This window comes from Dipodomys ordii, unplaced genomic scaffold (assembly GCF_000151885.1).
Source record: "Dipodomys ordii isolate 6190 unplaced genomic scaffold, Dord_2.0 Scaffold45, whole genome shotgun sequence".
NCBI lineage: Eukaryota > Metazoa > Chordata > Mammalia > Rodentia > Heteromyidae > Dipodomys > Dipodomys ordii.
In genome coordinates this window covers 4,292,268-4,318,072 of record NW_012267261.1, presented here as the reverse complement: position 1 = coordinate 4,318,072, position 25,805 = coordinate 4,292,268, and the positions used below count along the sequence as shown (strand labels likewise).

Here is a 25,805-nt window from a genome sequence, read left to right as displayed (position 1 = left end):
TAAATAGAACAAACAGCATGTTAATCATGTTTATTTTTCAAGGGCAGAGAACTTAACTAAGTCTCAGGAGCCCAGTCTGGAGGGACAAGCAGGCAGGTAGGGAGAGACACTTCCTGTAGCAGAGGATCTGCGCAAGTAGATAGGAAACTCTTGGGCAGAAAACGTGTCTATGTTTAACAAGTAGCAGATATAAGCGAGTGTAAACTAAAATCATAGCAATCCAGGACATACAGGAGAAAGACGGGAGGTGATGGGACTGAAGAGTCAGACAGATGCATGCAGGAGAGCTAGAGAAGATGGGATTCCTCTTCCTGAAGTACAGAGGGCTGACTTTCCCTCTCCCCCTCTTCCCTCTTCACAACAGCTGTGTGCTCTCAAGCCTTTTATATTATTAGTCATTTGGGAGTTTCTGAGAGATTTTAAATCTTCAGGCACTTACTATGGAGGGCCCAGAACTTTGGCTTTGGGGAACTTTTGGAACTCAGAGGGAGAAAAAGCTCCCATGTGGAATGGCGTCCATGTTTTGTGTAAAGTACTCTCAGAGAAGCACGGAGTTAAATTTCTAAACAGAGATGATCGCTAGAGAAGCATAGCCCAGAACTGGTAATGTCTATCGACTTAGAGACACTAAGAAAGTGAAATATAATAATCCACATGCTTCTTATTTTCAGCAAGTGCAGGGAAGTTTTTTCCAAGTGTCAGAAACATCCCTCCCCTAAAATACCTTCTGCCACATTGCTTGCTGTTGAGTCTTAAGAATGTATATGTCAACTCAGAACTGGTGTATTTTCAAATTACTTGTGTCGTAACCACAGTGTTCTACATGAAAGTTAATGTGGACGCATCCTAGTTATATAGTCAGGCATGGATTTGTAGAAACAGCTGCACCTGCTCATTTTGAGAGTGTAAGTAATGGTTCTGATGACTCCAGATCGCTTGGGAGGTAGTTTGGTGAAGACGAAGACATAACTTGAGTTATTGACCTTTGAGAGATATGGTCTAATATTTAGCACCATGAAGTGAAATAAAAAAAATCATGTCTATTTGTTTCCTTATTTTGTGTGTATGCTTCAGTTCTTGGGCTTGAGTTCAGGGCCTAGGTGCTATCCCTGAACTTTTGTGCTCACAACTAGCACTCTTATCACTTGAACCACAGTTCCTCTCCCCCTCCCTTTTTTTTTTTTTTGGTTGTTAATTGGAGATAAGGGTCTCATAGATTGCCCTGCTTGGTCTAGCTTTGAACTTTGATCCTCAGATCTCCATCTCCTGAGTAGCCAGGATTATAAGCATGAACTATGGGCACCTGGCTACTTTTCCCTTTTCTGTGAAAGTTTGTTAGTGTTATTAGTTTATAATTTTAATTATATTAGTTTTGTATAATCACTGCCCTGATTATATATGAGATTCAGGGGAATGAAAATGTTACTGTTTGCAATTTAATCCTAGTAATATAAGCATAAATAACTTGAGGAATGTTCAAAGGTCTTTTGTGGCGTCAAATAATCTAGTCCTAACAGTGCGTGGCTCTCCATGCTGGAAACAGAGGCACAAGGGAAGCCCAAGTTCTGTGCTTGATGAAGACTGAGTCTGCGCAAGGCAGTGCTCACAAAGGGCACCACTCACTTGCATGCTGTTTCCCCTTCCTAAGCTGTGAAGAGACACATTCCCGTAGGATGGGAATGAAAATAATTATGAAAAATAAAACACATAATTGGAAAACAAGCATCGTAGCAGAGGGAAAGTGATAGAGACAGTAGTTTAGATTGGTAGCAGACAAGATGTTGAGGGAGGGAGGAGTCATTTGTTGGAAGCCAATGACTTGAAATGATAGAGGAGGAGGAAGAGGAAGAGGGGTCTAGACACAGGATCAAAGGCAATCCAGGTATAAAGAAAGTAGGCTTTGTTTGTCTGAAGTTAAGGAAATGCTGCAGTGGCTAGGGCAAAATGCACATGAAAGGTGAAGAGATTATTTTCCCCTGTGGCATTGGGAGTGGAACCCAGGGCCTTATGCATGCTAGGCAAATACTCTGCCACTGAGTCCAGAACCTTTGTCTCCTGGAAGAAATGGACCTGTAGGAGTCCAGTGGAATCACGGATTTGCTGATAACAATAGGTGTTGGTGATAGTCATTGAACACTAAAAGTCTTTTTTAAAATATATCTTTAATCCAGTGTTGGATTTCCAAAACATTGTGGTGCATTTGTATAATTCAGACATATCGTTTCTTCTTTTTTAATTTTTAAAATTTTATTGTAAAAGTGATGCACAGAGGGGTTATAGTTATGTAAGTCAGGTAATGGGTACATTTCCTTTTGAACAGTGTCACCCCCCTCTCTAATTCTGTCCCAGTTTTTCCCCTTACAACTTCCCTCCCTGTCACATTGTATAATTCATTCCCAACATAGTGTCTAGTGGGTTTCACTGCTGAATTGGTTCACCCTTTGTCCCACTATTTCTGTGCTTCCCCTTCCCCTCCCCAAATCAGACAAACTTGTATATAAGACAAAGGGTAGAGAGATCAAAAACAGTGATAGAAGGGAATAAACCAAAGAAAAAAGGAAAGAGAAAGGGAAAAGAAGAACCACAAACAATACTATTCACACAGTGAAACCAAGAAGATCCTTTTAGGATCCTAAGAGGATCACAAGCTATAGCATATGATCATATAAAATAATGCCTACCGAAATGAACGCCAAGAAACAGACATATCATTTTAAATTTCAATGTCTTCACTGATAAATTGTTGAAGTGTTTTGCCCTTTAGTTTCTTGGAGCTTTGTATGCCAAATTTAAGGTGCCTAAAAATTCCATCTTCAAATTAAAGAGCTATTACATTATTCTGCCAACTTTTAAAAAAATCTGTTGCTTGTTCTTATTTTTGCTTCAGGTGAGGAAATTTGAATTAGAGTCCTTGATTCATCACCCACAATGACCTCAGTTCAAAGACAATGTCTCCCTCTTATTTTATTCTAAAATTCCCTTTATTTCCAGTTCCCATTCTGATTTCCCTCCTGCCATGAGTTACATGGTCTGACTCACACTCTTTCCACATGTATATCTTGGTTAATTAAAATATTGTCTGTAGGTGTGTACTTTTAATTTACATAAGTGGTATTTTATCTTTTTTTAAAAAATTCAACACTACATTCAGAGCGTATCAGTCTATTATTTTATTGCATAATAGCTCACACTTTATATCTTTTCCCTTTTATGTTTTATTCATCCAGTTTTGGGCACCTAGGTTGTCTCCATTTCCTGCAACTACAAACAACTCTTCCAGGACCACTAGTACATACACTCCTTTGTAGTTCTTGGATATGTAGCACAGAATACTTTCTTTAAGTCATAGACATTTAACTAGACAAATTCCATTTAACTTCATTCCTGCCTTTCTCAATTCTATGCAGTTTGCTAAACATCAGTACTTTTGCTTGGCTGAAGAAATGATTGCAAAGGCCAGATTGTGATCTGGAGCTTATTCTGATTTTCTAGTGCATAGTTTTTGTGTTTTGTAAAAGAGCCTGAAGCATCTTTGATGAATTTGCTAGTGTGACACTGATCTTTTAAAATTCAAAAGAAGACCTTCTTTTGCATGGGCTCAGCAGTGTTTTCTGACACATATCCAAGGCAGCTAACATGTGAATGCTTTCCTTTCAACGAAGGAAATTGGGATATCATATTTCATGGTTTTCCCCTCCTTAGACATGGCTTCAGATGACATGCCACTCATACTCTGGCTAAAATGGAACTCTCCTGCCATCGTGTGGCCAATTCTAAGAAATGGAGGGCCAGCTACCTCACTTTCTAAGAGAAATCCTTCTAAAGAGGTAAAAGCTACCTCAGAATCCACCTAGTTTGACTGCCTTGTTAATAAGAACAGTGATACCCATGATCCACAGTGACTTACCCTTTTGTTAACTAATGATTAGAGATAGATTAATAGCAGAACCAAGGTAAAGTAATTACCAGCCTTTTCAGGTAATGGAAACCTTTTCCTAATGGAAAGCATTGGCAATTCCACAGCACAAGCATAGCACCACCATCTCTTGTCATCCAAAGGCAACAGCTCACAACAGTCTACTGCCTCTTTTCTAGTTCCTTCACATTCTTTCATTTTTGCTGGCCATGGGGATAGAACACAGTGGCTGGAACTTACATGGATTAGCTTGCTCAGCTGATGCCGTCACTCAGGCTACACACCTTGGTTGATTAATCAGTGATAGAATCATATGAACTTTTCTGCTCCAACTGGTTTTAAATCATGATCCTTCATAGCTCAGCCTCCTGAATAGCTAGGATTACAGAGATATAAGCCATCAATACCTAGCCAGCATTAAGTTTTAAGTATCATTTGTCACTGAGACCAAACAATGGTGTAGTTCTAACCCACAGAGCTTCCTTTCTTTCCTGTGGACAATCATATCCTTCCAGATCATCCCTCCTTTCCCAATCCAGCTTTCATAAGTCCTACTTTGATAAATTAGGGTACTATAGGTTTGGCTATTTCATGTAGGTTTTAAATCATCCTACTTTTAAAAAATATTTTGTTATTATAAAGATAATGTACAGAGGGGTTACAGATAGATGAGTAGGGCAATGAGTACATTTCCTATCTAGCATTGTTACCCCCTCCTTTGTTTTCCCCCTATTTCTTCCCTCCACACCTCTCCAACACTTCCCTCCACCCAAGTTGTAAAGTTTGTTTCCAATATAGTGTCTTGTGAGGCTCATTGATACAATGGATACAATGGGTCAATCTGTATCCTTGTTTCAGCATTTAGTTATTTCCTTTCCCCTCCCCAAATTAGAAAAATGTATATACAGGAGGCAGGGCCCTGGAATCAAATACAGTGAAAACAGGGGTTATACCATGGGGAGAGAATGTACAAAAGAAACAAAAAAACATTTACCCAAACGATCACATACAAGCCCATACTAAAGCTACCAGCATAACTATGTGTATCACAGCATTATTCACCATAGCTAAGATATGAAACCAACCCAGATGCCCCTCAGTAGATAAATGGATCAAGAAAATGTGGCATATGTGTGTGTGTGTGTGTGTGTGTGTGTGTGTGTGTGTGTGTGAATTCTATGCTTCCATCAGAAAAAATGACATCACTCCATTTGTTAGGAAATGTAAAGATTATATTAAGTGAAGTAAGCCAGATTCAAAGAAACATAGGTCCCATGGTTTCCCTTATTTGCAATAATTAGTATATGTCTAGGATAATCTTAGCGGACAAGCAGAAAAGGTCAAAAGCTATGTACATATGACCCTATAAGATGGTGCTAAGTGAAATAATCTCCAAGATAGGGACACAGAGTTTTTTTTTTATTTGTCAATGTTATATTTAAATCTTCCTACATTTGTTGGGCAAAAAAAGGCTGTAGAAAAATATGTAAAAATCTGCCATGAGTTTATTGGGGAATCTGAAGGTGGTCTCCATTGGCTTGCTATAAACCTCATGTCCCCAGGTGGGAAAGAGAAAACGCCTCAGTAAACAGACTGCTTGCTGACTAAAGGTTGAAAGGAAGCAGAACACAGGTTCTTTCTCCTGAGAATCACTTCATTGCACTAGGGCTTCTGTGGTTACCATGTAGAGCTTGCCACTAGGGGGAGGAAATCCTAAGGATGATGCAAGAACTCCAGGAGAGGAAGCCTTGTTCAACTTAAGGACAGGGCCAGAGAGTTGTCATAAACAGAAATGCAGACTTTCCTACTCCTCCTCCCCCTCCTCCTCCTCCTCCCCCTCCTCCTCTTCGTCTTCCTCCTCCTCCTTCTTCTTTTCATTTTTTTTCTTTTTTATTGAAAAGGTGATATACAGAGGGGTTACAGTTACACAGGTCAGGTAATGAGTACATTTCTTTTTGAACAATGTCACTTCTTCCTCTCTTTTTTTCCTCTCCTGATCCTCCTCCCCAACAAATTGTAGAGTTCATTTTCAACATAGTATCTAGTGAGTATCACTGCTGAATTAGTTCACCCTTTGTCCCACCATTTTGGTTTCCATTTGGTGCATCACACTGAAGGCTTTCTGCATGGCAAAAGACATAGCTGGCAAGATAAATAGAAAGCCCACAGAATGGGAGATCTTTACTAGCTACGCATCGGACTAGGGCCTCATATCCAAAATGTAGTTAGAACTCAGAATTTCTTATAGACAAAGTCCATACACACTTAATCTGAAGCAGGTTTTCCTCCCAGCATGCTTTGCTTCCAGAATTGTCACTGACTTGGGTTTTCTCAGGAAATTTAAGGTACCACATTAATAGATGTAAGCTGTGATAGTGTTCTCACCTGTTTTACATACATTTTCATTATTCTCCCTAAATTGAAAGCTAAGAGCAAAGGTTAAATTCTTGCAAGTATTTCAAGAAAATCCATTCCTTACCTTTCTTCTGTGATCAGAATGTAGTTAGAATTCTGACCAAGTTGCTGGTAATTTAATTTCGATATAAATAAACATGTAGAAATGTTCATATTTATTAGATGATTGCTTTGTATGTCCCTCCCTCACAGTATAACCCCCTGTTTTCACTGTATTTGATGTTGGTATAATTTGGAGAGGGGAAGGAAAAAAACAAATTGCTTTAATAGGGATACAGGTGGACCCATTGCAACAGTGAGATGTACAAAATTCTATGTTGAAAAACCAACTTTACAACTTTGGTGTTGGGGGGGAGGGAGCTGGGAGGGAAGGAATGGGAAGGGGAAACAAAGGAGGAGGTAACAATGCTTGATAAGAAATGTACTCATTATCTTGCTCATGTAATTGTAACCCCTCTGTACGGCATTTTCACAATAAAAAAATTAATAAAAAAATTTCCTGGTCTGACTTAAGTTGACTTTTGCTTTCTCTTGACCATCACTCTTTTCTGCATAGAAATTATTTTGTCTATGTCTAGAAGTAAAATCCATGCTAGCTCAGGAGAAAGCACAAGGTCACATTGTCAGCTATAGGCAGGGATTTTGTGGACATTCTGAACTTCTTGCCACTTCTCTCATGCAGTTTTAAGGCTTGTGTGTAATTTAGAGAACTCAGAAAGGTTCTTGAAGTTAGCAAGAACCGTTTCTTATCAAATTTGAACATGAATAGGGATGAAATTTATGTGATCTAAGCAGCTAATACTGGTAGGGAAATAAAGAAATTCCAGCAAGTAAAAAAAGGTTGTGCTGTGTGCCAGTGCCTCACACCAGTAATCCTGGCTACTCAGGAGGCTGAGATCTGAGGATTACAGTTCAAAGCCAGCCCAGACAGGAATGTCCATGAGACTCTTTTCTCCAATTAACCACTAGAAAACCAGAAGTGGTGCAGTGGCTCAAGTAGTAGAGTGCTAACCTTGAGCTAAAAAACTCAGGGACAGTACCCAGGCCCAGAGTTCAAGGCCCACAACCAACAAAACAAAAACAAAAACAAAAAAACAAAGAAAAGAGAGAAAAGGTTGGAGCAAGCTTTATGACTGATGATGATGCCGTGCCTCCCCTTCTCAGAAAGTGCCCACTGGTCACCAAGGCGCTTCCATACTCTCCCAAAACAAGTAGTGTCGATGACCTTTCTTGTTACTTGCCCAACGTTCCTCGTGTGTAGTTTCAACATTGTTGTAATTTAAATGCACGCATGTCTTCTTATCCTGCAGGACTTTCAGAATGGAGTTGTTCTAACTCATCTTTGTAGCTTAAATGTTCAACACAACTAACTGCCCATACATGAAAGGTACAAGATAGGGTATTGTGAGTGATGGTGAATGTCTCTTTCTTGCCAATGAGTATACTCTCTCTCTCTCTCTCACACACACACATACACACACACACAAAAAAATCTCTCTTTCTTGCTCATACACATGCATGCACTCACATACAAAATTGCCTTTTGTATCACTTTTCTTAAGAAGAAATACAGTTCTGGGGTTTAGACATAGCTCAGTTTGGTAGAGCGCTAACCAGTGAGCAAAACCAGCAGGTACCAAGTTCAAGTCCTGGTCTCAGACCTAAGAAGAAAAGAAAAGAAAATACAGTGCAGTTAGGCACCAGTGGCTCACACCTGTAATCCTGTGATTGGAGAATCACAGTTGGAAACCAACCTTAGGCAGGCAAAGTCCTTGAAACTATTATCTCCACCAAAAAGCCAAAAGTGGAGCTATGGCTCAAGTGGTAGAACATTAACCTTTGACATAAAAATCTCAGGAACAACACCCAAGCCCTTTGTTTGAGCCCCTGGACTGACACATAGAAATTAATACAGAACAAATGTAAGCATCGTCATTATTTTAACTGCTCAGGTTAAAGCATACTAATTTCTAAACTATTTTGTTTTTCCTCTTGGGAACAATGCAATCATCCTAAAATTGCTTCTATGAATGCTCCCTTTCAACACCCAGATTAATGCACAGGGATTGCCCACATACAAGAAAGCTCACACAGAATGGTGCTTTCTTTTCAAACAAATAGCTTTAAATTGTCTGGTTCCTATGAGAACCAAACCACAGAGAAGATATGCAATAAGAGTCACAGAATTGTTGCTACTGCACACAGTTCTCCAAATCTTTTTTTTTTAATTTTAAATATAACATTCATAATCAGCAGTAATAAAACAACTCTAGTTGAGCAACTTAGGATTCCAAGCACTAGGCAATTCCTTTGAAACTGGAGAAAGTCAGACATAGACAATGCAAGGCTGAGTGGTCTAGCCATTTCATATTTGTAGCAACAGCTGAGGCTAAATTTTTATATTGGATGAGAGAAAATCAGTAACGTTACTAAGCAAGTGAAATCAAGCAGCCACAGTATCTGAGAATTTAATTATGGATTCCTGTGGGACACCAGAAATTAAAGTATAACAAGAAACAACATGGGATGGAGTGCCATAGCTCATGTCTGTAATCCTAGCTACTCAGAAAGCTGAGGTCTGAGGATCAGTTTGAAGCCAGCTGGGCAGGAAAGCCTGTGATACTCTTGTCTCCAATAAACCTACCCCCCTCCACCTCCAACAACAACAACAACAAAAGCCAGAAGTGGAGCTGTAGCTCAGAAGCTCAAGGAAAGTGACCCAAGCCCTGAGTTCTAGCCCCAGCACCAGCATGAGAGAGTGGGGTGTGGCAGGGGAAGACCATGAACATGTATGGATTTTTTTTTGTCGGTCATGGGGCTTGAACTCTCAGCCTGGGTGATGTCCTTCAGCTTTTCAGATCAAAGCAAGCTCCAAGGAAAATGTCTGGACATGGAATGCATGGAGTCAGATATTCCCACAGTGATAACTCTAGTCACTGGAGAATGATTTATCTGACACAAGATTTTTTTCCATTTATTTACTTTTACTTTAAAAAGCATTTATTGATGCAAAAAAAACTTTCAGAAGAATGCATGTGTATCATAACTACACAACTCATTGACTATAAACTAGAAACAGTGTCCAGATAGAAAATTTTTTCCAGTATGCTACAATTTTCCTGAAACAAGATATTTATAAAAGACCTAGAGAGGGCAGGAGTAAGGGCTGAGCACTGCAGGGTGTGATTCTGTTGTACAGTTCTGATCTGCAACGGAATATAACGTAGTCTAGCACAGTGCCAGCACAGGTGGATGGGGAGGTGTGTAGTGTGGTTGCACTGTTCCATGGAGATAATTAGATCCATATCTAGCAAAGAGTAGGTGCTCAGTAAAGGGATGCTTTTTTGGTATGAACGTTGGGTGATTTTAATGACTCGTTCAGTGAATGGATGCTTTTTGTTATGAACATTGGGTAATTCTTAACTTATTAACTAAAAGTTACTAATATAGTAACTAAAAGTTATTAACTCTTATTAACTAAGAGTACTGGTGATTTATTATTGCAGAGCTGAGAATGGAAAATTGTTTCAGTAGGGGTCAGATGATACTCGGATGTCTAGTGCATAACACAGTGGCAGAACAGACACTGCAAGATCTGTATGCATCTAAAAAGCCAGAATGAATTTATAAATGCACAAGTGAACACATATAGAGTTGTATGCAACCAAAGTATGGTATTTGCAGTGGAGAATTCAAGCGGTATAATTCCTTAGAAAAATGAACTCACGACCCACAAAATGAATACTAGGAAACTGGCAGTTGAAAGGTATAAGAGGGTAGGTCAAAGGGAGGGGGCATAGGTGAATGAGTGGAGAATGCAGGCATAACAGGTAACACATGTCCTTTGAAATTAAGATGGTTGAGGGGAGGGGTTGAGTGGGAGAAATGGGGGAGAATGATGAAAGGGTGATATTGATCAAGATGCGTTGTATTCATGAGCTGATGTGTTGAGTGGTAACTCCTTTGTACAGCTACTTCAAAATAATAAAAATATAATTTAAAAAGAAAGAAACCACATAGTCACTTAAGAAGGGAAAGCTTAATGTAAAACTTTAGCCACAATGTAGAATGAAGTAACAGAGAATTAGCTAATAAGAAGAAATCTATGGTCCAGCAGCTGTGATCACAGGGCTATGATAGAGCACCAACCAAGGGCCCTCTATCCTCATGCCAAGTGGAGATCCGGGCTGTGATGAAGAAGGCATGATCATCGTGTATTGGACAGTGGAAAGGTCACTGGAGTGACTCATTATTGAGATTGCTAGCACCCCAGTAACTTTCCACATCTTCCACAAGTCTTGCTGCAGAGGTGCTAGAGCCAGTGATGGAGGAAGTTGCTTACTCCTAGGCCTTGCTGGTCACCAGATGCTGCAGGACATAAAAGCTAGAGAGTCCCACCATCTGGAGGAATGGAGTATCAGAGGGGTAGAATCTAATGGTGGAGAACGCAGGGGACATACAGCTGCTGAGCACTGAAAGGTGCACAGAGAGATTTGGGCAGCTGGACTTGCTGGAGCGAGGGTGGTGTGAGGTTTAATCAACAAGTTGAGACCAGGTTTGCAAATTCACCAAGGGAATGAATGATCTAGACTTGTGACTGTGGCAGTGCATCATGGATGCCCTGTACCAAGTAACTTGATGTTGGCTGCCATGCAGAAGAACTTAGGAGAAAATAGGTATAGTAAGTAGTACACAAAGCAGAATGAAAAAACAAAACAAAAAAACTGCTTCCTTGGCGCCCTCTATTGATAAAAATAGTACTGTGCATGGAGCAGAGACTTAAAATGCTTCACATCTACTATCATTGAGTGGGTGGTAGAGGATGGATTTGAGCTGAGATATTCCAAATTCATCCTTGCACAGATGAAGACTTATCCCGGAAACGATTTGAAAGGATTGAACTGGATTTGAATTTAAAAGCACGTTGTGGGCACTCTGAAATTGAATTTTAAAAAAACCACTGTTGCTATAGTTACAATTCATTATAATTAAACACAATACTGCTGTAAATCTACAATATGCCAGAGTTTGAGTGGACAGATTGTATTGCAGCAAATCTGCTCTTCTTGTTTTTAGGGAAGTTAATTTTAAGATTATATTTGGTCAATGATGCACCTGAACTTTTTATTTGAGCCTCCTACACTAAAACATTCTGCATATTGGTGGTTATTAGTCATTATCAAAGTAATATTGATTAATTATATGCTTGGAATTGTAAATGTGATCACCTGCACTAATATAATACTATTTCTCTCCTTTTAAAAGTGAGGAGTTGGCCGGGCTCGGGTGGCTCACACCTGTAATCCTAGCTACTCAGGAGGCTGAGATCTGAGGATCACGGTTCAAAGCTAGCCCGTGAGACTCTTATCTCCAATAAACTACTAGAAAAGTGGAAGTGGCACTGTGGCTCAAGCGGTAGAGCGCTTGCCTTGAGCTGAAGAGCACAGGGACAGCGCCCAGGCCCAGAGTTCAAGCCCCATGACCAACCAAAAAAAAAAAAGTGAGGAGCTGTAGTAAAGTAATTTACTAGAACTAACTCAGGGTTGAACCAGGATTGAAAGCCAGGTTTTTCTAATTCTAGAAATTGAATATCAGGTTTAAAACCAAGTGATACACACAGCCAAGCCCACAACAGAGCCCTAGCACTGTAACTTAGGTAAAGTGTACACTCACATAGGCTCTTAAATTTTCATGTGCTGTTTACCCTCCCACTATAATGCATTACTTCTCAATAATTGAGTGTTTTCTATCACTTCTTATTAACTCACAAATATGGCACTAAAAGTTCAGAACAGGTGAACAGAGTTGATGACTTGTTGGCTCTCCAGCTCTAAAAATCAGAGACACTAAAGGAGGCAGGTGTAGGAAAACTAATGTCTTTCATGGTTTCTGCAAACCATTCTACTAAGAGGTAATTTATGCGAGTTGTGGGACTAGGTTAAGACACAGTTAGCCACCATTGTCCATCGACAATGACCTGAATAAAGTATGGAATAGAAGATGTGGTGCTGAGGATCCATCCCAGGGCACTGCACGTGCTAGGCACATCCCCAGCTAAAATGTTTAAAGAAATGAAAATGAAAAAAAAACAACTACTGCTATGTATAGAAGCATGGATGAAGCTCTCCAACATAACACTGAGTGAAAGAAGTCATGCATACAAGCCTAGAAAGCTCAAAACCACGAAAACTCTTTTATGGTCCTTCAAGTCCTGAGGATGGTAGTCATTGCTGAATATATTGTCTGGAAAAGAGCAAGGAGGCTCTTGGGGATTGTTCATGGAAAGTACTTGATCTGGCTAGCATCTGTATGGGACTAAACATTTGTAAATTTTATACAACATGTTTTAGTATAGGGTGCTCAAATAGAATGTTAAGGTACAACATTGACCAAAAATAATTTTTAAATGAACATCCTGAGCCTACTGTTAATGATTCATGCCTGTAATCCTAGCTACTCAGGAGGTTGAGATCTGAGGGTGACTGTTCCAAGTTAGCCTAGTGAAGAAAAGTCCATGAAACTCCTAATTCTGATTAAGCACCAGGAATTATGTGTGGTAGAACGCTAGCCTTGAGCAGAAAAGCTCAGGGCTCCATCCCTGAATTCAAGCCCCATGATCAATGTCCCTCCTCCACCCCAGCCTTAATTTCCCTATACTCAACAGCAAAGTGAAAATTGAGAGCAGTTGATTTGACTTTATTTGTCATAAAAAATGACTTAAATTGGTAAAAAAAAAAGAAAAGTCTAAGTTTTAAAGAGTGGGAAAAAACAATAGGTAAAAATGATCTACAAATATAACTCAACATTAGGTAGTGATATGAAGTTTTTCACAGATTAAGGAAATTTAAGGGAAACAGTGTAGGTTGCAGTGCTCATAGAAAACAATATTTGAATGCATTGTGTGATCCTGGTTGTCTAAACAAATATCTAAGAAATAACTAGAAAAAAAACAACTAAATGTTAATAATGATGTAGAAATTAGTGGTTTTTCTTTCTACTTTCAGATTTCCCGTAATATATATATATATATGTACTTTTCATGATCAGTTATAGTGATTATTGGGATAAGAGGAAATTTGAGGATGCATTTCCAAATACCGCAACGGTTCTCATTTCTAGACCACAAACCTACCTTCCTTTTTAGGATGCTCAAGTCATCTAGTTAATGGCTCTAACCTGGCTTTGCCATTGAATCCTTCCTGCTTACTCCCATCTCTCTGTTGCCTTCGCCAAACTGAGTTTTACCATTTTATTTATGAGCTGGACAAATGATTTTGAAGCTGGAAACGTGAAAAGGAGAATGGTACCCAGCAGCAGAGAGGAATGACAGGGAAGAGGATACATCTGTAATTGTCTTAAAGATTAAAGTAGGAGAAAAAAAGTGAGGGTGAAGAAAATATACAGAAAGAAGGGGAGGACACATGTAATCTGCAGTGACAGGCTTATTGCTGGCAAAAGCAAAAACAGTTTTATATAAGCAAAGATTACATAAACGAGTAGAAGCTTGGCAATTGTAAAAGGAAGGGCAATGGTGGTGCACTTCCTGGCCGGCAGGAAGCAGGGAAGGGGAAACACCTGCACTTCACCTTTCTTCTTTCCTTCTGTCTAGGTCTCTAGCCTTTAGTCTGTAGTCTAGGTCTCCAGAATGTGCTGCTCACATTCAGTGTGGATGTTTCTTCCTTCCTGAGTCAGTGCTCTCTGTTAAACAGCCACTCAAGACTTGTCTCTCAATTCAATCAGATCTCCCATGAAAGGGAACCGAGTGATGCTGACTTTTTTGAGAAAGATGATAGGGGAGAGGAAGTGCTCTGTTTGTTAGTGCTGCTTCCTTACCTCTGCCTTGCCTAGGAAGACTGTGACTCTTCTAGTATCCACATATTCCCTGAGGTAATGCACGAGCCCAGCCCTGAATGACATACCGATTCATGCTCTCCTTCCTTGAATCCCCTAGCATGTAATGATTCTTCACATGAGTTAGTACTCAATGAATATTTACTTAATTTACCACGTCCATGAGACATTACTCTTAGAAACAGACACGTTCAGCTGGATGAACTACATGTTTAACTTGGAACTCTTGTTAGCTTCCAACAGTTCAGGTAAATTCATTTGCCTATTCTGGAAGTAGTTTTGTCTGCAGAATAACAATCTGTGGATTGCATTTCTGCCTAGCAGTTTGGCCAGGGCTGGGTGGGGGGGTGGGGAGAAGGTGGGGGGATGGACACCTTTCCATGCATTTGTGCTCACAAGGTAAAACTATGACTTTTTAAGTAGTTGTTTCATATCTGTACTTCATTGCATAGCTGGCTCTGGTCTCACTTTTCTTTAGATAAACTTGCAACATCAAATGATATGCCCGGATTCCAGACACATGTCTCCAATGTCTGGAATCAAGACAAATTATATCGCTTGGCTGTCACAAAGAGTGCCTCTTTGGACATTCTGGGAACAATTTGTTTAATGACACAATTGCTAGGCTGTGGAGTGATGACTATCTCCTCTGTGGCTCTGAATTCCTCGGGCACTGCAGAGATCCTGGCATTTGCAGGATGATTGGTAGGTGTGGGTGGTGGTGGCCACAATGCCTGGGTGACTGAGAGCTCAGCTCTTGGAGCTGCAGTTGGTTTGCTGTTTTTAGGATGCCTTGGAAGTTTGTTTCCTACTTGGCTGCTGTGCTAGTCTCTTTGCTTAGCTAATGATTTGAAGCCAAGAGATTGTAAATGCAAATGTACAAGAGTTTAGTATGAACTCTTTAAATCTGAACATGTTCATGACATCTCTAGACATTATATTGTGGGTAAGCAGGTGGCGGGGGGACAGAAAAAGATGTGAGATCACCCCCACTTTCCCATATATCTACTGTGTAAGGCTAGGATTGTAGAAGTACTTTGTTGATTTTTTTTTTTTAGTAAATGAAGAACTCTTTCTGGAGGAGGTGCTAGAGGAAGCTGGGGTATGGACAATTAGTAATCATGTAATAGACAGAACCAAAGGCAGTTTTCTTGTTAACATCACACCCCTCCTGATACTTCAAGTTCCAGCTTCCTGGTATTTACTTTCTTAGACTGTAAGTTGTTTGAAGGAGTTACACCATTGCAAGTCTCTGCACATACCATACTTTCATGAAAACGTTTATGTATTTATACATATGATCCTATATGTGTTTATATATGTATAAATCACATATAACTTTTACATAGGATAGAACACACATATCCTTTGTATCTCTCTGGGCCTGATTTACATCACTTAATATAATTTTTTCTAGGTGCATCTGTTTATCTGCAATTGACATAATGACATAATATTCTTCCTGATGGATAAATTCCATCGCACACACACAAACATCCTATTTATCTATCTATTTATCTATCTATCTATCGTCTTGTGTGTGTATGCATTGATCCATTTGTACATCAACGGGGGCTCTTTGGCTGTTTCCATAACTATAACTCAGCTAAAGTTAATACTGCAGCAATGAACATGGATGTGAAAGTGTCTTTATTGTATCCTAACTTGTAAACACTTGATCTTACAAGGGATCCAAGAAGCTACACTTTAAGAAAATAGCATGCCAGATATGGTACAGGTCTGAGGATGGTGATTCAAATACAGCCTGGGCAAAAAATATCCATGAGACTCTTAGCTCCAGTTAATCACCAAAAAGGCAGAAGTGGAGGCGTGACTCAAGTTTTGAGAGTGTCAGCCTTGAGTAAAAAAGCCAAATAAGAGGGCAAGACCCTGAATTCAAGACACACTCCTCTCTTCAACGCACATACATATTTCAGTGCAAATGGCCAGTAAACCATGCCTCTGGCAATTGTTGGTGGTAAATAGGGAAAGGTAACTTTTTGTACACAATGAATAGTAGTTCCAAGGAAAGAAACAAATTTTTTTTCAGGGAAGATTTACTGGAACCGTAGCAATTAGTGCTCTGCTTTAAAGCATGGGTGGAATTTATTGCTTAGAAATGTTATGTAAATTATAATTTTAGTGAAATGTGCATAATTAGTTCTTTCTTTACTTTGAATATTTGACTGCTCCGAGTCCTTTATTTAGAGAAGGAAAAGCAAGATTGTCCTTCACCTGAAATTGTACCAGAGGGCTGATTCATTGTACAGAGATTTCTACTTCTACTCAAAGAGTACCTAGGATGGAGGATTCATAAATTCAGGATTTGCTTCTGTGACTGGAAGGTGTTCAAACCATTTTAAAATAAAATTCTCTCGAACGTGTGTTGTGAGCTAAGCCAAAGCTCAGACTCCTTGTTAGTGAGGCCTTTTCCTTTAGAACCACAAGAGGGCACTCTCCTCCCATCCCTGAGCCTCGAAGGCCCAGCTGAGATGCTGTTACAGATTCTAAAAGCAAGAAGACTGGGAAGAACCTGTCAGCATTACCGAACAGTCTCCTTTGAATTATTCTTAGAACACAGAATGACAATATATTCTGCTCTTTTCCAACTTGTTCTAGTCATGTTGAAATGTTGAAGGTCACATAATCTTGTTCCAGAAACAATGTAAGAATCAATTGGCTTGATGGAAGAAACACAAACAGCTCCCACAAAGGACAAGGGAAAAGAGACAAAGGAGGAAAAAAGAGAGAGAGGCTTGGGGATTAAAAACAACAACAACAACAACATAGAATCATCCCAAGAAGCCCACTGAACAGTAAACACTAGCAGGGAAGAGGAGATAAAGGAATTGTGGCAGAGGATGAATTCAGGACTAAAGCAAGTGAACTCAAATCTCCTTTCTCCAAGGTTATTTCTCAAGGTCAGATGAGAGCGCTAGAGGGAAAGTAGGTTACAAGCCCCAGCATATTTTAAAGTCTTGGTTACACAGTTCAAGGCAGCCAGGTGGATAGTCATTTTTGTATTTTTCTCTTCAGAATCAACTCATTCAAGTTGATGCAAATGTCTAGGGGACTGTAAAATCCTATTAGTGATATAAAACACTATGGCTGTCTGTAATTCTAGGAATCTTGGGTCCCTGAATTTAAGGGTAGACATCGTGCTGAGCCTAACACCTAACATGCCGGCGTTACAACCCACAGGACAGTGCTTCTTGGCTGTCATAGGTGAGAACTGTTGTGGTGTTAACCCCACTTGCTGTTTCCCTAATGCCTTCAGATACAGCACTTGAACCAGAGGGGAGCCTTCCACCTAGACTTTCTCTAAGTGGCATAAAGAAGTGCAGCCTTGCTGCTTCGACTGTGAAAGGATCAAAAAAAAAAATCCCTAAGCTCAAAGATATACTAGGAGACATTTTGCCCTGAGGTCCTAGACAAAATGTTATCTGACATAAGAAATCAAAAGAAAACGATTAGCTGCATCTGCTAACACATGCGATGATGTAATACCCAGTCTTCAAGAAAATCTTCCCAGAGCTAGCAAATTCAAATTTTTCCCTCAATACCCTTCATTACTATGCTAGAATACTTCAGGTTATGTGTTTTAAACTACGTGGTTGAAGCCTTTTTATAGAAGAGAAGCAAACATGATTTCATTCTGCTACATTCCAGCATCGACTCAAATCTGGATTTAGAAACTCTTGTGACAGAATTGTGCAGGGGGATGGAGACCTCACTCTAAGGTTTTCTCCAAGTAACTAAGGTGTTCACATTTTACCGAGAAGATGGACAGCGTTGCTGATGTCCAGATTTCTCAGCGACACTTCCTGCTAACATCCAGTCTTCCTAGGTGAAGCTCATTCTTTCAGCTCCCTGAAAGACCTCTGCAAGTAAAGATGGAGAGCATTTGGGCTCTCTTTCTCCACCCAATTGTATTCATTAGTATTTTATATGGGACTCCTCTCAATGATTTGATGGCACTATTTTCATACCATCTTAAATGAAGAATTTATTTCTAAATACTGAGATTTGGGGTACCATTTAGAATTGATTATACCATACCAGCAACATTTACACACGTCTTTATCATCTCCCCAAAGATAGCTATATAAGCATTCTTCACCTCTTTTCTACACACACACAAACACACACACACACACACACACTTCTTTTAACCATTTATTGAGCAACTTCATGTATTTTTTTCTCTAGTATCCTGTGTTTATTGTCCAGGTGTACTCACTATCCCTAAACTCATCATCTAAAGTCATCTTCAGACTATCCTGAACTATTTTTTCTTTCTATTTTATTAAATATATCTGATTTTTCTGGGTGCTATAGCTCATACTTATAATCTGAGCTACTTAGGAGGCTGAGATCTTAAGATTGCAGTTGGAAGCTAACCTGATTGGACAAATCCGAGTGACTCATATCTCCAACTAACCAGTCAAAAGCCAGAGGTTGAGGTGTGGCTTCAGTGGTTGAGTGCCAGCCTTTAGTGAAACATCCAAGCAAGAGCACAAGCCCCTGATAAAGCCCTATTACTGGCATAGAAACAAAATGTATCAGATGTCCATTAATTGCTTTAAGCACTTATTCAATAAATAATTACTCTGTATCCATGTAGTGCCAAGCACATTGCTAAGGTGGAAGCTGTTTTTCCAGGGACCATGTTTACCTATTTTCACCATTGAATCAGCGCCTAATACAGTGTAGTCACTGCTAGATAAATGTCAATCAAATGAATGCAGAGACACAGAGTTCAGTATAAGAAGAGACAAGTGTTTGCGTGGCTTGTCCTGTTCCTGAATACAGAGACAATATAGATGTCCTTAAATCACCTCTCAAAAGTTCATTGAGAAGCATAGATCCTCTCTCGATATAATTTGTTGACTGAGTAAGACCAATGAATTCATTGTTCAATATTTCTCTAATTTTGACCTATATGGTAGAATGTGCACCAAAATTAGGCTTCTAGAATGTATATAAATACATTTAGTAGATTTAAAGCTAGTTAGCAACTTTGTTTTTGTTGTTGTCTTTCTCTTTGTTGTTGTCTTTCTCAGGGAAACTTAAGTTGTATTGAGTTCATCTAATCTATAAAATTGAATTCCGGCGCAGTTATGTACTTTTGGTGTGGTAGATGAGTGGAAGGTGTTCCCCTGGGAATCAGATGTCTTTGTGAGGAGATAGGTATTTGTCTGTCCCTGACCATCCCTGCTTTACAATGTTCTGTCTTTACAATGGCTAGGGACACACTTGTTAAAACCATTGTGTCCCTTAAAAGGGAATTTCCCCTATTATTTCTTGAGCAAGGTGAGGGAAATAATGCAGAATTGTAGGGATGAATCTAAGGTCCTCTTTTCAAACCAGAAAGAAATAATGCTTTTAGTCATGTTCCTTGTCTTCATTTTCAAAGGGATATAAATGAGTAAGAGCTTTTCTGTGTGTCTCCTTAGCTTTCAGGCAGGGACAATATGGTATCAGAAAACACACGTGGAGCCTCACTGGGAGAGGAGTTACCTGGGCACCAATTGAGATACTGGCACAGGATCAGAGAGTGACTGGCTAAATCAGAGCTAACCTTTTCACATCATCCTCGCTTGTCACTAAGATATTCATTCATTCATACCCCAAATTACTCACTACTGACTCAAGAACGACAAGGAAAGATGTTCTGTATCCTCTGATAAACACTTAGACTTTAAAACCTGGCATTTCAACTAGGTACTGGTTGCTCATGCCTATAATCTTAGTTACTCAGGAAGTTGAGATCTGAGGATTGTGGTTCAGGTCAACCCTGGCAGGAAAGTCTGTGAGACTTTCCAATAAACTAGTCCAAAAAAAAGCTGGAAGTGGAGCTGTGGTTCAAGTGGTAGACTGGTGGACTGAGCCCAGGCCCTGGGTGCAAGACCCAGGACCAGCACACACACACACACACACACACACACACACACCACCTAGCATTACAGTTAGTGAAATCTCTGAGATTTATAATTGATGCAATGGAAGCATAGGGAAGTACAATAATTTGTCCACTTTACATAATTAAATGCCAATTGTAGTCTTACAATTAAGTCCTCAGATATAGGCTTCTTTACTATGCCATAAAACTGGTATCTTTAAGAAAAGACTGAAATCATGCTCAAGATCCAGCAACACATATTTATTATTTATTATATCTGGATGGAGGTGCTTTATACCCTCTGGCATTTTCTTCAAGACCTTTGAAATAGAAGATGTAGTTTGTACTATTAGTGAGCTTAATAGCAAGAAAGATACCTCCCACATTAAGCCAAACCCAAAGCATCAGGAAGAAATTAGAATGTCAAATGTTATGGTGTTCTTAGCCTCCTAGAAGAGGCTCTCCTAGGAACTGACTGATGCGTGGAGTCATAGAGCTGATGAATAAGACATCCTTTGTTTTTACTTTTCGGTTTGTTGAGTGATTAATATGCAATCGAAGTGTAAATAGAGCTAGCTTTTCAAATGTGGCAGATGTTGTAAAACCTCTTACCATCTGCAAAACACAAGATTCCCAGAGATGCTGCCCGATATCTTTATCCTCTCTCTTCAATTTATAAGGATTCCAAAAGAATCCACAGGATGCTCTTTAAAATAAAAAAAAAGAGGGAAGTTGGGGATGAAGAAGCAACGTGACAGTTTCAGGAGCGGTACTCAGATTCTTCTGTTAGTCCAGAAACCAAGAGGTGACCTTGGTCATCTGCTGCTTCTGCCCAGGATCCCATCTGATTTATCACTAATGAATTGCTCTTTATTATCGTCTTTCACCTGGACCATCATGTACCAAATGTACCCTTCTCTACTAAATTTCCTTCCACTTGATAATTCCTTAGATCTCATCAATGCCTTTTTACTTGGTAAAAAAATAATATTTTAATGTCACCACACTATTTAAAACCAACTGTAGATTTCTTGTGGCATATATATCACAGATTTCTTTTCGGTGGTCTCCAGACTGCCTTTTGCTTCACACACTTTCCCATTCATGTCTTGCTATATGCTGTTCCCCCATCGAAAAGTTTCATGTAACCATGTCCATTCTCGGTGCATTGATCTCCTCCCAATGGTCAGTTCTTTGGCAAATCCCTGATAACTGCTTCTCCTTGTATTGTGCTTCTACACAGTCACACTGTCCTCTTCCTATTCTAATTTTGTTCAATTTCATGTTTGACCTTTGTGACTTACTTGATTAAACTAAGTTGTTACCTTCCTGCTGGAGTTCTATCTGTCTCTCTTTGTAAGAGACTATCAATCTATAAATTCATGGCAAGAATCAGGACTCCATCATCCCAGACACATCACGATGCTTAGCACAGCATAGGAAATTAAATAGCTCTCGAGTGCATGACCCAAGATAAATGGAAATATTCTGATCCAGAAGGAAAAGACTAAGCTGTGGTTTCCCAAGGCTCCTATAGGAAGAGCATTACCCTCAGTAATCTTTAAATTCTTTTCATTTTTCCTGAACATTTGCTAAGGAACTCTGCTGTGTTGAACATTTAAGAAACATTGGGAAGAAGCTGGGCATAGTAGTTCAAGTGTTAGGTCTTAGAAGGTAGAGATAGGAGGATTGTGTCTCCACATCAGTCAAGGCTCCAAGAAGTTCAAGAGATTCCATCTCAACCAATGGTCGGATGGGGAGGCATATACATCTTATCTCAGCTATGGAGGAAGCAAAGCGGCTGGGCACAGCAATGCACACCTGTCATTCTCAGTGATATGGGAAAGTAGGGTCCTTGAAGACTAGACCAGTTGGACTGAGACTCTACCTTGAAAATAAAAGCAAAAAGAGGCTGGAGGCAAGGCGCAAGTGGTAGACGGCTTGCTTAGGAACTGTGAGGCCCTGAGTTCAATCGCTAGTCCTGTAACAGAACAAGCAAAACCTATAATCAATCAATTAATCAATCAATAAATGTTGGGGGGAATTAAAAGTTGGAGCTCTGAAATCTATGTAGTGGCAAGGTTGGTAGGAGAGAATGAAATCTGGGTCAATGGACCCCTTTAATAGGGTTATTGTAATAAATGAAATTTCTGTTTCAATAAACACCTTCAGGCGATATAAAATTCCTTTCTGAGTCTTAGACCTAAACTCCAAATTGGACCACCCCTTGTATCCCACAGGAATAAGATGATCTGACCCGTAAGTGATATGTCAGGTTGGTAAGTGACAATGTGCCTTGAGTGAGTCTCAAAAATGCACTGCAAACAACTGCTGTACCTGTGACTAGCTCCAGACACTTGGTGGTGTGGTTCAGGACACAGGAAAAAGGTTATTCATACTTCCTGCCTACCCAGGAAGAAAGTTTAGGCCTGAAGAGGTGCTTTGCTCAGTCCCACCTCAAGCGTCTCCGAAACCAAAGGCCATTTATAAAGTCTGGGTTGAGAGACTAGTGGGCTTTTCAATATTGAAGCTCATGCAGCCCAACTTCTTCAGTAACACTGAAGACCACCATTATGGCAATCCAGTCAAATGTGAGCTTTATACATCAGAAAGCTGCTGAATTTTCTATCTTTAATGTGATTATGTCCGTCCTCACTGCAATCTGTCTGACTATAGCAGCATTCCTGGTTTCTTTTCTGGAGATACTACCACAGATTGAACTCTTCTGGAGCTGGAGCAGGAAGAGTATGAGTGAGTGACCTGATTGATTGTACTATCATCAGGAAATAAGAAATCCAGAAGTCCCTGGCTGTGCTTCTTGACTGATAAGGAGAGACAAATCTCTTTTCCTGAAGACAAGTTTCTTTTAGATTGCCTGTAAGTTTCCAGGAAGGCTCAAAATTAGGTCGTTGTAGCAACTGTTCCCTCCAAACCAGTTGGAAAATTGTGCAAGCTTTATGTCGCAGATAAGCAGAGAAACAAGGTAGGCTCCTAGTCCTCGATGATTCTCACATCTGGAAAAGTCATGAGCCACCACTGTAGTGCCAGAGCGGTCAAGAAGAAAGTTGAGAATCAGATTCAATTAAAATTAGACCTGATTTCACACAACAGCTTAGAATATTTTGGTGTGGCAGGGTCTCATTAATGGATAAAGGAGTAGAATAATAATCTTCCATTCAAGGTATCTATAGACCAACTGGGAAAACCTATCCAGAAGAAAATGGAAAAATTCAAAGACTCAACTTCCGATAACTGTAGATATTTGAAGAAAGAGTTGATTTCGTCACCTTTAGAAATGTTTTTAATTGGTTAAGGAAATGTGACTATTAGAGAAGACCACAGTTTACTTAGGGACAAAAGAAAAGAAAGGAGAGGAAGGAAATGGAGCTGTACAGCAGAACGGGCAAGGCGTAGGAGGAAGAACCATAGCCTGAGCAAGCTGGCATTTGAGTAGGAGGGGTTATTCAATAATGTTTCCAGATTATGGAGAGGCTGAAGAAATAAAGAGATCCGTAGCTGGTAACTGGAGGTTACCAGTGAATAATTCACTCAACTCTTATTAATTCTACGTGTCTCAGAAACTTCTGAATAAAGGACAATGCTGCTCCCCAACTTGGTGGTGGTGTTTTTGTGTTTGTGTTTTCTTCTTTTTTTTTTTACTTTTTAATATATATTTTTATTGTAAAGATACTGTACAGAGGGGTTTGTGTTTTCAAATAGAAGTAGCACATTTTTCTTCTGTTATCATTTTGTATTTCATAGAGTCTTCTGGAAATGATGAGAGTCCAGAGAAGTGACTTAAGACTAAAATCTAAATTACTCAGGAGAAGGAGATGAGACCAGTGATTCCTGGTTCAAAGCCAGCCTGGGCATAGAAAGTTTTGAGACTCCATCTTTATCAATGGATGGGTCCAATGGTGTGTGCTTCTCATCCCAGTCACAAAAGGAAGCAAATAGCAAGATTAGAGCCCACATTGACTAGGACATGATTTGAGACCCTGTTTTGAAAATAACCAACACAAAAAGGGGCTGGAGGAATGGCCCAAGTGGTCAAATATCTTCCTTGTAAGAAGGAGGCCCTGCATTTAAACTCCGGTACCACAAAGAAAAATTGTTTAAATGATGATAGTAGCAGGATTGTTGGTACTCACCTGTAATCCCAGCAATTGGAAGGCTAAGTCAGAACATGAATTGGAAGCCAGTCTTGCCTATCTAGAACCTGTCTCGTAAAACAAAACAAATGATTAAAGTATTTCTGTGTAATGATCTTGAGACTAAGGTTAAAATTATTTAAAATACTTGCCATTCTTTTCACAAACTTCTATTTTCTTCTCAAAGAATCATTCATCCTAAACTAACTTCAGTTAGTTTAGTTTACTAACTACAGTTAGTTTACTGTAACTGTTCTTCCTACCTACAATAAATGCAATTCAGATTATATACCTCTATATCGTCTAGCCTCTAGTGGCTCATGCCTGTAATCCTAGCTACTGGGGAGGCCAACCAAGGCAGCAAAGTCTGTGAGACTCTTACCTCCTATTAACTACCAAAAAACAAACAATGACAAACCCTTCTGTAAGTAGAGCTGTGGTTCTGGTAGAACATTAGCCCTGAGGCGGGGGAGGGGAAGCTTAGTGACAGTTCAGGCCCAGAGTTCAAGCCCCAGGACCAACACCAAAAAAGAAAACCAAAAAGAACCTCTATATCTTTTAAAGAAAAAAAGCACCAACTACTAAAAAAAAAAAAAAAGCAAAGAAAAAAAACCAGCATTGAGTGATCTTCCAAGGAATATTTTTTGAATGAATAAACCAGTCTATTGGACCTTGTGTTCCCTAGCATCTGGCCAGATGTGGGTTCTCATCTTTGCATTCCACAGCATCTAGTTCAGTACTGGGGGACAGAGAAACTTTGATATGATCAGGCATCCAGGTGCATCCTACTGCCCTTGGGTAATGTCACCTTAAGTATAACTTCACCTACAAATCCACCCTCTTGGGCAAGAAAGCATTTTTCACACAAGCTCTTCAGAAACACATAATCTTAAAAGCATCTCTTAAGGGCAATCATCTCAAGAAAGTAATATCATGTAATCTAATCTTGTGGTTCTCCCAGATGTCTGTACATTAGTGACACCTGGCAGCTTTTGAAAATTATCAAAGCCAGAGCCTCCTTCCAGACTCATTAGCTCAATTCATGATGGCTCCTTTCCAATACAGCTTTTCGGAGGGAGGGTCCCAATCAGTATCTTGTGTCCTCTGGTATACTGCTGGGGAACTTGCCACCAGGGAAAATCCAACCTCCACCCAGGCCTGCTGCATCAGAAATTTGAAATAGAGTCACGGCAACCTGCATTGATTTTGACATGTGCTTGAGAACTACTGGTTTTACAGCAGTTGTGTTCCTCTCTGTATCGCAGAGGAATACAGCTTGGCCTAAAAGAGAGCATTTCTCTCTGCTACCTCACGACAACAAAACACTGAAGTTTTGGATGCTCAGGAGAGTTCCATTTAAGCGGGGTCGCCATCTTGAATGGGAGTGAGCCTGCTGATGGAGATTATGATCATACCATGTGGCTTCACTTTCTTTCCCTCCCTTTAGAATTTCAAACCTCAGCTCAAGGCTTGGAGTGAAACACATACTCTGTAAATGTATATATATATATAAACTTGGAAGCTTATTTGGCCTAACTGAAAGAAGTAGATGCATTTATTATGATGTGGT

General features: G+C 39.7%; 1 protein-coding gene across 2 annotated transcripts in view; it reads left to right on the top strand.

Annotated features, from left to right (window-relative positions):
- Window positions 1–25,805, top strand: part of Fgf12 (fibroblast growth factor 12) — a 559,926-nt gene that overhangs the window by 231,050 nt on the left and 303,071 nt on the right. The gene's annotated exons all lie outside the window — the stretch shown is intronic.